At 38.2% G+C, this 9,718-nt stretch overlaps 1 non-coding gene across 1 annotated transcript; it reads right to left on the bottom strand.

Annotated features, from left to right (window-relative positions):
• Positions 1-1,848: 1,848 nt before the first annotated feature.
• LOC142461742 (U1 spliceosomal RNA) lies at positions 1,849-2,012 on the bottom strand. The gene has a single exon (XR_012786941.1). It is a non-coding gene; the product is annotated as a U1 spliceosomal RNA (small nuclear RNA).
• Positions 2,013-9,718: the final 7,706 nt, after the last annotated feature.

Genomic DNA, 9,718 nt, shown 5'->3' with positions numbered 1-9,718 from the left:
GTAATTTTGCTTTATTGTACCATTAAATACTTAAAAATTTTTAATTGCACTGGTATCGTGGTGAAATGTTTGCTTTCAGAAACACTTGGAAATATTTTCACAAAAGGCTAATGTTACTGAACAAACTATGTGCTTGCTGTGTTCCTGCTGCCATATTCAGAGCTACTTCGTGACATCAAAGATGATAATCATTAAATGGGAGGTGTCGTGTGGAGATGCTCAGATGACCATTTTCCTCTGAGCTATGATTCTAGTTTCAATGGTATGAAAAATAAGTGGAATTGCATCTATTCGTGTCAGTTAATATGAATATGACTTAGTTTGTTGATCTGGATTTTTTTCTAAGTTCAATTGCTAAAACATTAAAAATATGAGCACCAGGGAGTTAGACTGACCGTGTGTGTAACTTTTGGTCAAATATTTTTTCATAATATAACAAAAGAAAAATAAGACAGCTCATAACATGAGAATAAGAATATGAAAACCACCTATAGTTAACTGACTGTTTCATTACCTTTTTCACATCTATTACACCCAGGAAAAACCCTGTGTTTCCCTCGATAATCACAAGTAAGCATAGTTTTCTGGTATTTCTCTGCTTGGAGCCAAAATCAATCTGATATCAGCAATGATATCCCTTGTCTTACTTGTTATTGTTAATCTGTCCTGAACTTCTGGAATTTCTCTGTTAATATATTGCTGCAACCATTGTTGGATGATTTTCAGCAAATTTTTACTTTCATGTGATATTAATGATACTGTTCTATAATTTGAGCATTTTTAGGGGTTACCTTTCTTCAGATTCACAAATGTAGATCTCTTCCAGTCAATTGGCCAAGTAGCTGTCTTCCAAATTTCCTGGCATACTAGTAAGTACTGTCATGGCTTTGTCAGCTTGTTGAAACATTTCAATTGATATTCCATTGATTCTGGGCACCTTGATTTTGACTAGTGCTTTCAGTGCAGCTTGAACTTTTTCCTTCAGTATTATTGGTTCTTGTTCACATGCTACCCCTTGAAATGGTGGAATTGTGACTAGTTCTTTTTGGTACAGTGACTGTATTCTTTCCATCTTCTTCAGATGTTTACTGCATGTTTACGTCAATGCTTTGCCCATGGAATCTCTGAATATTGCAATTCAGGATTTAAATGTTTTCTTGAGTTCTTTCCTTTTAAGATATGCTGAGTGTTTTCCTTTCTGGCTTTCTAACTGTAGATCTTTGCACATTTTATTTTAATAGTTTACTTTGTCTTTTCGAGCTTCCTTTTGATATTTTCTGTTTAGCATTAGACTTCATCATTTCTTCAATAGCACTCTAAGAGCAAGTTGCCGAGTCGCTTCTGACATCCTCTCAGAGCTGTTATTACTTTCTCGTCTTCTGAATGACCTATTGCTTTCTTCACGAATGATGTTCTTAATGTCCTCCCAACAGCTTATCAGTTCTCCTGTCATTAGAGTTCAATGTGTCAAATTTGTTCTTAAGCTGTTCTCCAAATTCAGTTGGGATAGACTCATACTTTGGCTATCATGAACTTGTTTTATTTTTCTTTAGCTTAAACCTGAACTTACATAATGATCAATTGGTGGTCTTTTCCAAAGTTAACACTTGGCTTGGTTTTAGCTGCTTATATTGAGCTTCTGCAGAGTCTCTTTCAACAGATGGAGTCCAGTTGATTTCTGGGTGTTTTATGTGGAGACGACCATTTGTAGAGTTGCCTTCTTTGTTGTTGAAAAAAGTATTTGTTTTGAACAAATGTCTCAAAAAATTCTGTCATGCGATCTCTAGCTTTATTTCTATCACCAAGTTGATATTTTTCCAATCACTTCATGTTCTTTTTTTTTTTTTTCAGGGGAGAGCGCGAACGCAGTCCCCCACTACCACAAATTATGCAGTCGAGTTTCCCACATTTGGGGAAATCGCAGGGGTCAGCACATCCGGAGTGCAATGGATAAGCCTCGCCCTGGGAAAACCACCTTCGTGATCATGGTATCTCCCCTGCCAGGTAAGTATCACTTCATGTTCTTCATTTTCTTCTCCAATAATACTTCATGTTCTTTGTTTCCACATTTTGCATTCCAATTACCAATAACTAACTATCAATGCCTCTTAATTGAATGGTTAATCAATTTCTAACTGAAGTGGTTGGTAGAATTCTTTAATCTCATAATTTTCTTTTGCTTAATGCATAAATTCAAATAACAAATGTATTGTTTGGAATTTTTGTCGGCAGATAGCTATAATCCTATAACAGAGATCATTGCACTTCATGATTGATTTTTCAATGTCCCATTTCTTTTGATTTTTTTTAAATTCCCAGTAAATTATATGATTTTCTGATTTAAAACAAGCAATACCAGTACATTTCAGCTTACTGCTATGTAGGATATGCATTCCATTTCATTTTGGTGGTTTCCAATTTCCCTAGATACCAACTTTGAACATTCCAAGTTCTGGTCACTGGCAGAATGTTAGAGCTGTTTCTTCTTACCTGTAGTCATGCCCATCAGTAAATGAATATGCTGAAGGTATCAGTTCCACGGGTTACACTCCATTCATAAAACTCTGGTTGACTCCACTCTGACTAATCAACTGCTTGTCATTCATTCTTCGAGTGCCCTCCAACCCCAGGGGACACTCCTCTGGCGCTATCTCTGAAAATGTTCTGCTTCCCTTCGTTAGGCCTTCAGGCTCTGACAGTGTTTCGAAGCCGTGCATAAGGTGGCTACTTCCTCTGATGTGGGCAGCTGCATCTTTCTTGGTTTTCTGTTCTGAGTCTGGAAGCTCTGATGAACTTGTTCCATTTAAGTGGACCTCCTGGCATTTGATATACCAATGGAAAAACTTCCAGCATCGCAACAACACTCAAGCCACACAACATGACAAACTGACAGACAAGTAATTTAGGTTACATATGCCTCAAACTTCAAAACGACATCTTAACTTTTGAGCATTTCATAAAGGTTTTCTGTAGATCTTCCAATGCAGTCAATCACTTTTCTGGGGTGTATGTTGTTGTTTTCCTTGACTGCTGCTCCAATGGGCATTGCTCGTGCTTCCAAGTAAAATGAAGTCTTTGACAACATTGATATTTATTAGATTTGCCATGATGTTACTCATTGGTGGGGTTGTGAGGATGTTTTTAAGTGTTTATATTATGTTAATGAAATGGCCTACCTTTGGTATGCAATTTGTGGAACAATTGAAATGTATAGGCTATGAAGTCACTCAAAAACCCTGTGAAGCATGATAAGTGTTCTTAAGAAAAATACCAGGAGGATTAACGAGTTTTAAATGATGTTTGCAGAAAAGTTTCTTATAAAATAAAGAAACAAAACATGTGGTTACATATCTTGGTAGGAGAAAAATTAACACTCTTGCCTGCTAATGGAAAGGTTGGAAATTCTAGCCCCACATAGAGGTACCTTAGAATAAAGGTCTGATGATGTAATTCTTAAAATAGAGGCACTGAAAACACTATAGAACACACATATACTCTAACACACATGGTTTTGTCATCCTCCACAATAACTGGAGTGAAAGGAGTTTAGAACACAAGAAATCATGGGTCAGTGTGCTGTCACAATCTAGTGGATGAGTGTGTTTTACAAAAGGAGTAGGGAAATGGAAGAGTCAATATGTCAAATAATAGAAAATGATAAGAACTGGAGGTAGTCCAGGCATGAATGCATAAGCATGCCCATCATTAAGACATCACATTCATTTAGATCAGCGGTTCTCAACCTGTGGGTCGCAACCCCCTTGGGAGTCAAACGACCCTTTCAAAGGCATCACCCGATTCTTCACAACAACAAAATGACAGTAGAAACAAAAATAATTTTATGGTTGGGAGGGGGGGGCGGGTGTCACCACAACATGTATTTAAGGGTCGCGGCATTAGGAAGGTTGAGAACCACTGATTTAGAGAATTATCTATTTACATTTACACACATATAAATTTAGGACAAAGCAAAATAACTTGAAGTACAAAAAATGACTGTCTCTAGGACAGCAATAATGTGAACATGAGTCATACATTTTAGAAATCAAGTGAGTTGCTTCTTGCACTATTGCTCTCAAATAATGAGAATACTATTGAAAGATGACTAGACAAAGAGCACGGAGAGAGCCCATTATTTCCCAAATAGATGTTTTTCCTAGTTGCATTTCATTCAGGAATTGATCTATATCTGCTTAATGCATCTGATTAAGTATACAATTCCTAGTCTCTAGAAATTATATAACTAAATGACAGCATACAAGGAATACAGCTATACGCCTGAGGCTAATGCAGTATTGGAGTTCAGATCAACCATTGTGATTATTGGCCAGTTTGGGTGGCTAGCAAGATCAAAAACAAATTTGACCATTGAGGCCTTGACTCTTTCCTGTAATAGTAAGGTGCAAACTTCCTTAGAGGACTGTGAAGAACCTCTAGGGAATCAAAAGAGAGGATTCAAAGGTAAGAAAAGATAGTTTATCTCAGAGGCTACGGATTAGAAAGGGACAAGACAGAGTAGTTTATCTCCGAGATTATGGATTAGAAAGGGACAAGACAGAGTAGTTTATCTCCGAGATTATGGATTAGAAAGGGAACTCAAACAGCCCGAGTCACACAGCTGATGAGACCCCAAAGCAGGATTCATTAAAATATTGCTAAATTTTACATTGCTGATGGTATAATAAAACTACAGTAATGGAAAACTATATTGATTGAAATATTGTATTAATTAACTGCTGCATTATTGCTAACTACTCATAAATTGGTCTGAACTCCTGGAGACTTTATGTACAACAGAAAAGGAACACTACTCAGTCCCATTTTATCTTCACAATCCTTGCTGTGCTTAAACCCATTTTTAAAGCCCCTGAGTCTGGGTTAGCCTATAACTAGGATACTCAAAATTATATTTTTTGTAAGAAAATGAATTATATTTAAATAATAAAAATAATATTTTTACCAAATGCCCCATTAATAAAATGTCATGCTATGTTTGTTGTTCTTTATACACAAATTTAAAATGAGTTTTGACTTCTTTTTCATCAAAATACTTCAATACTTATATGGAATTGCTTTTTTAAAATTTCAATGCAAAAGCATTGATTTTTGCACTTAGGTTTTTCTTTCTTTCTTGATAGTCTTGTCTTTGTTGGATTTTAAATCTCCAATTTGCAAAATCAATAAAAACATAAGTTTCCCCAAGAAAGGAAAGTCCTCAAGAGATTTACCTGAATGTGTCTGGGGCAAGATTTCTGTGACCTTGAACTATTGTAAAGTACCAGTGGTGACTTTTCAGAGTGTCACATTAAAATTGGTTTTGTGTCTCTGAGGAAGGTTCAGGATGTAATGTCAGTAACAGCTGGGGTAAAGGCAACAATTATATGTCAGCTCTGCTTTCTTTTCAAAGAGAGCATTTTCCCAGGCTGACACATTGCTGGGGAGAAAAAGGATATATACAAAAGTTTGTTTTCATTTTCAATTATTTTTGGAGATACGGAGCCTGAGACAAGCCAATAACAGTCAACAAAAATGACAGGAATTGACACTAGTGACCAGAAGATGTGGAAGCCCCTGTGGTTATTACACAGTTGGGCTGGCCTCTTTTAATTTTATGAGTTTGGAGAAGAGGAAGGAAAGAAATCCAGAAAGCCATGCCTATTTAATAAGATTTTTCTAGCTGTAAAAATACACACTCCCCCATGCCTTTGAAACTTGCACCATTTAAAGACTATAGAAATAATTTCTCAGCATGAAATCATCGCAAAACAATTTTTAAATGACTGCAGCAAACATCCTTGCCCTGCTTAGGTTTAAGGCTGTGCCATTGTTCACGCATTATAGATTCTTGTTTGTGCTGCTTGAGACCAGTTTTCAAAAGATCACTGTAAAGTGAAAATGTGGAAAGTTCACTATAACTAATTAATGTTTAATCTACACTTTATAAATTTAAAAAGAAATGGTTTCATTTATTGAAACCAGTTGTGTGGACTTGCTGGCAGGAGGAACTCCTGCTTTGTTATGAAATGATTGTAGGAAAGCCCTCTGATGCTCTTTTCACAGCACTTAGAGGAGGTACTGTAATAGCGTAGAAACCTAGGGGGAAGGAGGCAGACAAAAGCAACATAATTAAGTTTCAGTTAAAGACCTTCAGGAAAAGGGATTAAGTCAATGGTGCCGGTATTCTCAGCAGCCTCCACAGCGAGGCCTGAACCAACATAGTAAACAGCCACATGACAATGCTTCTTGGTTGAGGTTTTCTTGAACAGGAATCCCGACAATTTATTTTCAAACTTTACCATGGATTTTTCAATGTGAAGAGAAAATTCGATTGTTCGGATGATGCAAATTTAACGGCATTTCAGATGAACACCATTTATGGGAACGTTTGCTAGGTTTATATCAGAATAACAAATGGCAGGAGAGGAGAAAATATTTCCATTCTGCCTGGCCTTGGTCCGTGACTTATCTCAGAGTGTCGTGTGTATTGAACCAAACTCAGCTTTATGTGTTTGGGGAGCGTTCACACCTTTGGTTTGGCTATTTTGCCCAAACATCAATTCATTTTTTCCAAGTAATTTAGAGAGTTGTGCCCACTGTTATCGAGTGGATTCAGACTCAGCAAGTCTACAGGATGGAGTAGAAAAGCCCCACCGGGTTCCCAAGGATGTAAATTCTTCCAGAAACAGGTGGCTATGGAGTTGCTGCCTGGTTCAAAGTTTGATTTTTCACTTGGTAGCTGGGTGCTTATCTACTTCACCGCCGTGCTCCTCAAAGAGGAGTCTGTGAGCATTAAAACCCAAGAGGGACACTGGTTGCTCAATGGGGTGGATTGCTAACTAAGAAAGATGGCCATGGAAACCTACCCAGAGAGTCTATGGGAGAAAATGAGGGCCATGAGCTCCTGTGAGGATGACCGATTAGGAAAACCTTTGGGAGAGTTCCACTCTGGTGCGTGGATTCTCTGCGCTGAAATCGATCCAACAGTAACAGGTGTTCAGCAGGAAACATAATTGATATGGGCTAATACAATGGTTCCCTAACACCATCATGATAGAAACAGGCTGTTCTTTCTTCTTGTCTATACACATTGGAACACCACAGTGGGGAAAGGAAAGAGTCGGATTCTCCCTGACAATTCTGACAGCAATAGTACCATTGTTTGGATGGCTCAGGAGCAACTAGACATGACAACTTTAAGTCAGAAGAGTACTGCAGGTGGGTGGAAGGAGCAGGATTAATGGGGTATAATCATAAACTACATGCTTGTGCTTCTTTTATTTTTTGTATTTATGATTTAACTTTAAAAAAATAATTTTATTGGAGGCTCATACAATTCACCACTGTCCATACATACGTCAATTGTATAAAGCACATTTGTACATTCGTTGCCCTCATCATTCTCAAAACATTCGCTTTTCGCTTGGACTCTTGGAATAACCTCCTTATTTTTTCATTTTTTTCCCTCCCTCCCCGCTCTCCCTACCCTCATCAACCCTTGATAATTTATAAATTATTATTATTTTATCATATCTTATACTGTCCAACGTCTCTTTTCACCCACTTCTCTACGGCCCGTCCCCCAGGGAGGGGGTTATATGTAGATCCTTGTAATCAGTTCCTCTTTTCTACCCCACCTTCCCTCCACCCTCCAGTATCACAACTCTCACCACTGGTCCTGAAGGGATCATCCGCCCTGGATTCCCTGTGTTCCCAGTTCCTATCTGTACCAGTGTACGTCCTCTAGTCTAACAAGACTTGTAAGGTAGAGTTGGAATCAAGGGCTTGTGCTTCTTCAGAATATTCACATAGAAAACTATGTGGAAGCTCCTTTGCCCTCCTAAAGGCCCAGGCCTCTCCAAAGTCTGCCCTTTCTGCTGCAGACAGGCATCACTGGCGTACTGTGCCTTCTTCTTGAAGGCATTTCTGAAGCGTCCCTCGCAGTGGCCACGCTGAAGGATGTGCCCACAAAAGGAAAGAAAAGGCGACACAGCCACCCGGGGTCAATACTGACACTGAAGTCTATCTGTGTCCACAATATAGCTCCGAGGTGTTTGGCTATGGAGCTTGAGAACCCTTGTGGTGAAGTATTAATACTGAGCCACGAAAAAGACTGGCTATTGAAGGAGAACATTCACTCACCGCGAGTTAAAGAAGCCAATCCGGGGAGGTCCAGAATGAGACAGTGAGAATGGAAGACTGGCGACACTGCACCAAGCTCTCTTGGTGTATCACACTCGGTCAAAGATATTACCGATATTCTAGAACAGTGGGGGTGACGTTTAGTAGTAGACATACCTGTACAGTGCATATTGTTAAACATATGAAAAGGTCTTGTTCTTAGGTGTCTTTGAGTCGAACCTTGATTCATAGCTACCATAGATACAAGGGCAGGAAACTCTGACCTGTCTCATGCCACCGTCACGATTTCAGTCTACTGTCACGGTCACCTTCAGTTCATCTCATAGAGGGTCTTTCTCGTTTTCACTGTCCCTCTACTCTACCTGGCATGGTTACCTGCTCTAGGAACAGGTCTTTTCTGATAACATGATCAAAACTCATGAGAATAAGTCATTTTGACTTCTTTAAATTTTTTTTTGTTTTATTGACATAATTCACATACCTAACATTTAAGTGAGTTAAACAGATTAGAGCATTGTGTAGTCAACGCCACAACGAATTTTAGACATTTTCTCCCCCATTTTTGGGAGGGGGATTTTTAGATTGTTTTATTTTTAAAAAAACAAAACAAAACAAAACAAAACAAAAAAACAGCAGCCAGAACCTTCCACTCAGTATAAAATCAGAAATTTAGACACAGCAAGCTCTTACAAAACTGACAAAGTATATTTACCCTAAATTCAACTTATAAAGTGCCCATACATAAGCATATAGGAATTCAGAATCTTAAAATAAATACATACTAAGAGTCCTGAAAATGTCTACATACCATTTCTCATGTCTCATTAACTATTGGCCTCCGTACAAAACAAACTCAATTGCTAAATTGTATGTAAGTCACCAAACCCATGTTGGAATCGCTACTCCACCAGCCAGTAGATTCTGCACTGTGGCTAGACCTGGCTGCACAGAATTGTATGACTCTTTTTGTTTGTTTGCAGACCTCCCCTCGCCTCCCGTCCCCCAGGGGAGGAACAATTTCTTAGAATGAGCTCCCATTTAATCTCAGGAATCTTGCTCGTCACGTTTCCCATCTTACACTATGTTGAAACCTTTCTGTGGATTGGCTTTCCTTCTTCTTCTTCTAGACAAGCATTCTGGTTATATTTTTCCCCAAAACATATTTGTTCATTCTTCTGACAATCCATGCTATAAATGTGGATATAAATATATATGTATGTATGTTCATATATGCTTATTTATATCTATTTCACATCTTTTGTATTTATACATGTATACATATTTAATCATCTCATATATATGTTGAGAATTGTACAATAAGGAAGAGAGACTGGAGAAAAAATGATGCATGTGAATTATGGTGTTGGTGAAGAGTACTAGAATAGACTCAGTGGCAGAGAATTTGGTAGGTTTGGGGTCAAAAGAACACATAACTCTGTCTTGGAAGAAGCATAGCCAAAATTCTCCTTAGAAGCAAGGTTGATAAGACTTTGTCTGAGCTACCTTGAACTTGATGTCATGAGGGACTATTCCCTGCAGAGGAACATACTGCTTGCTAAAGCAGAGGGTCAATGGAAAA

The sequence above is a fragment of the Tenrec ecaudatus genome, chromosome 11 (assembly GCF_050624435.1).
Source record: "Tenrec ecaudatus isolate mTenEca1 chromosome 11, mTenEca1.hap1, whole genome shotgun sequence".
Classification (NCBI taxonomy): Eukaryota; Metazoa; Chordata; class Mammalia; order Afrosoricida; family Tenrecidae; genus Tenrec; species Tenrec ecaudatus.
The sequence above is the reverse complement of the archived record's forward strand: the minus strand, read 5'-3'. Positions and strand labels throughout refer to the sequence as shown.